Source organism: Mustela lutreola, chromosome 1 (genome assembly GCF_030435805.1).
Source record: "Mustela lutreola isolate mMusLut2 chromosome 1, mMusLut2.pri, whole genome shotgun sequence".
NCBI lineage: Eukaryota > Metazoa > Chordata > Mammalia > Carnivora > Mustelidae > Mustela > Mustela lutreola.
In genome coordinates, this window is record NC_081290.1 from 277,029,912 (window position 1) to 277,033,846 (window position 3,935).

A 3,935-nucleotide genomic window follows, 5' to 3' on the forward strand; every position below is an offset into this window, starting at 1 on the left:
GATAATCACGGTTTAGGGCTGAGCTCTGGAGTCAGAGACCAAGGTCTCAATTCCAGCTCTGCCCCTTGCAAAGCTGCATGAATCGGGGCAACTCACTTCCACAAACATTTTTCTCATCCATAACATAAAGACAGTTACATCATCTCCATCACTGGGTCATCTGTGGACTCACAAGGCATGGAATGCACTTAGCACAGGGACTGGTGCACATAAGTGCTCAACAGCTCAGTCCTCATGGAGAAACTAAGGCACAGACACATTTAAAAGGGGAATTGGTGCCTCCATGCTAAGAGTTCCAGAAATTATGAAAATAAAAGGGTCAAGGCTAGAACCCAGATCTCAGATTCTAGCAAGACCCCTAGTGATCAGGAGTCAGCAAGTGCCCATTGGGACTGTGCTTTTGTTTTGGGGGCGAGGGGAAAGGTTGAGACGGCAAGCACGTCTGCGAACATGCCAGAGCTATGGTCTTCCTTCCAAAGAGCACAGTATGGAAGGGGGAACAGAACAACTTGATAGCAGAGAACCCTGACAGACACTGCCTCGGCCAGCGGGGCATGGCTAAAATGAACAAATGATAGGGGCACCTGGCTGGCAGCTCAGTCGGAGGGTCCTACTCTTGATTTCTGCTCAGACTGTGGGATCAGGCCCCTCATGGGGCTCCACGCCCAGCAGGGAGACTGCTTCCCTCTCACTCTCTCCCCTGTGTCTACTCCTCCCCTGCTCTCACTCTAATATAAATCTTTTAAAAATGACCAAATAATAGGTCATACTGAGAGCACACACCTTCGACAGAATGAGAATGGCCCTTGACTTCTCCCGCCCGAAAACCTAAAATCCCTTTCTAATCACAGAAAAACATCAGATACTCTCCCATTGAAGGACATGCTACAAATTATACCAGACCAGGTCCAGGTCACCAAACTACACCGTCAAGGTCATCAAATATAAGGAAGGTCTGAGAAACAGTCCCAAGGCTAGGGGAGCCTACGGAGACGTGACAGCTACATGTTAATGGGGTGTCTGGGGTGGGATCCTGGAACAGAAAAGGGGATGCTTGGTAAAAGCTAAGGACTGTGAATGAAGTGTGGACTTGAATAAATAATAATGCATCAATATTGCTTCGTTAGTTGTAGCAAATGTACACACGGATGTAAACTATTAAAATTAGGGCAAACTGGGTGTGGGCTTAGAGCAACGCTCTGTACTACTTCAGCAACATGTCTGTAAATCAGAATCTGTCCTAAAATAAAAAGAACTCTTTTGAAAAAAATGTTAGTGCTACATCTGGGCGGCGATGTGACAGGCAGATTTCTGAGTCTTACTTCTCCATGTTTTCTCGGTGGCCCACCAGGAACATTCTGCTTTTGCCATCAGAAGAAAATTCAGTAAACTTTGTTTCAAAAAAATGAATGAACGGGTGTTTGGCCCTTTGGAGACAGAGTGCTACATAAATAAAAGTATAATTAGAGTCGTTTCTCCGGCAGCGATTAAAACCCACTTTATCATTCTGTGCCCAGGAGGCTCTAGCCACGAGGGCCTGGCCCAGTGCCCTCTGCAGGGCAGGGTGGGTTCCTCTGAGCCCTGCCAGCACTTTTCTGTCTGTGATCAATCAGCGCTTACTGGCAGAGGAAGAGAAGGGGCCAGGCAGCCGGTGCAAAGGTCAAAGGTCTCGTCCCAGGTGAGCTGAAGCTTCTGGCTCAGTGAGACGCTAGAGGTAGAGCAGCTTCGGCCTGCTCTCGGCCATCGGCCAAGGAATGACTGCTCCATCAGACTGGCCTGTTTCCCTCCAGTCCCCTCGAGACAGGCAGTGACCATGGTAGATGGCTGGACCCCATTTGGGGACAGGACACTGGAAGGAGGAATTGCTAAGTGGGCAGCAACCCTTCAGAAGACTCCCCCCAACACAGGCCATACCACCCAGACCCCAAGGGCACCATGGGCAAAGTCCAATCCCCAAACACCAATTCCAGCTCCTGGATCACAAGAAATATGGGGCCACTCCCTCGGATCCACTCCTGTTCGGTTCCCAAAGGCTTCCTCCGTACTCTGGTACCCAGTTCATACACGGCCAGGCTCTTGGTGACAGCCTCAGGAGCACGGAATAGGGGAGGGATGGTGTTGAGACATTTCTAATGGTGATGAGAGAGGGACAAGGTTCTCTGAGAAGGGACAGCTCAGCTTTCCTAACATGTAGGAAAAGGGTTGAGAAAGAGGCTTGACTCCTTTATAAACACACTGAGCTATTGCCTTCGGCCCACAAGGCTGCACATTTATTCTGGTTATTCTTCCAGAGCTCATTCAACTCTTCAGAAAATGCCTTCAGGGCCACCTTTGACCAAAATTGATCAGCTTCCTTGATTGCCCAAAGTATTCCCCAATGCAAGCATTCAAGTGACTTTCAGCTGTTTCCAAAATCCAAATCCAGGCAAAAGACCACCACCACCTGCCCCTCCGAGGCCACTCCCGAGAACCCCAGGCACGGCCTGAGAAATGGCACCGCCAAGAGAATGTTACAATGTCCATAGTGGTATTTGTCACACACCTGCCTTCACACTCAAAGCTGGAGTGGGTTGCCCTCTCTCCGGAGCTCCCGACAAAGGCCCTGAACCATTCCTCAGGCAGCAGGGGAGTGTGGGACACCCCGACCCACACAGCAGATCTGCCTCTGCCTTCCCTGGGAGCGGGCCCATCTCGTCTCCCTCCCAGCAGAGCCCGGGCACTGGGACAGCCTCAGGCTCCATTTGTGCCACTAATGAGTCTTAAGTGTTTGGCTTGGGCTCCTGCCAGTCCTGCTCCTACAAGGGAAAAGAGAACGGGAGAGAACAGGAAAAAGCTCACACCAGCTCGGCTCTGCTGCGCCCCGGGAGGGTTGGCACAGGGGTTGCCCGGCACCATCCCACCCGGGGACTTGGGGCCCCTCCACCTTTCTGCCCCCTCTACTTCAGAGAGCTTCTCAAAATGCAGATTCCTGGGCACAACCACTGGATTGAAGGCCTGGGGGTAGGCCCAGGAATGTGCATTTCAGTAAGCACCCCAGGAGACTGTGATGCCTGGTGAGAGTTAAGAACCACTGCTCTAGGGAGTCTGTGATGGGAAACTTCAGGCTGCTGTGTACATATGCATTTTTCTAGGGAGTCCACAGCTTTGGTCAAATGTTCAAATTAGGTCAATAAATGCCCCCTAAAATAATATAACATAATGTAACATAACTTAGCAAGCTAAGAAACGCTAGTGGATGGGATGATTTCCCAATTCAGGTGTAGCTCTGATCTGTGACTCGGCTCAGGCCCCGCCAAGGACAGGCCCACAGGGGCCTCTCTTCTCAGCATCAGGGAAAGAGGTTGGTGGGCCTGGGGAACCAAGGATGACAGAGAAGGCCGGGGAGGATGTCAGGGCCCAGTGGACATTCCAGAATTCATGAGGAAAGGACCCTTAGAGATCACAGAAGCCCAACTCCCCGGCAGGAAGAGCTGACTCTCCACCAGCACCTGGGACTCCTGGGCCACACAGTTAAACAGCACTTCCCAATTCATCCCCCCTGCAGTTGGCGGGGGCTGTTGAACCCTGGCCCACGGAAGAGTCTCCCGTCCCGCGGTCCCTGTGGGAAGGGTGTCCCATGGGTCCTCGGAGGACTCCAAGGCCCTTGCAGAGAGCCGAGCCTCCGCAGGGAAGAAGCTGGGTTCCGAGGACTGCGAGGCATGGAGCGTGCCCACCAGCCACCCGCCCCGGACCACGCCGTGAATGGAAAATAACCCCTTGTGTGTTCAGTTAGTGGGATCTGGGGCTGGTCTGAATCAGCCCCCGGTGCAAAGGAGGCAAGTGTTCGGCGTCAGAGTGCGCTCCTGCTGGGCCAGCGCTTGACACCAGCACTTCCCCCGCCGATGGCCTTGCACAGGGGACGGGGCGCCAGAACCACACACCACAGCCTGGGCAGC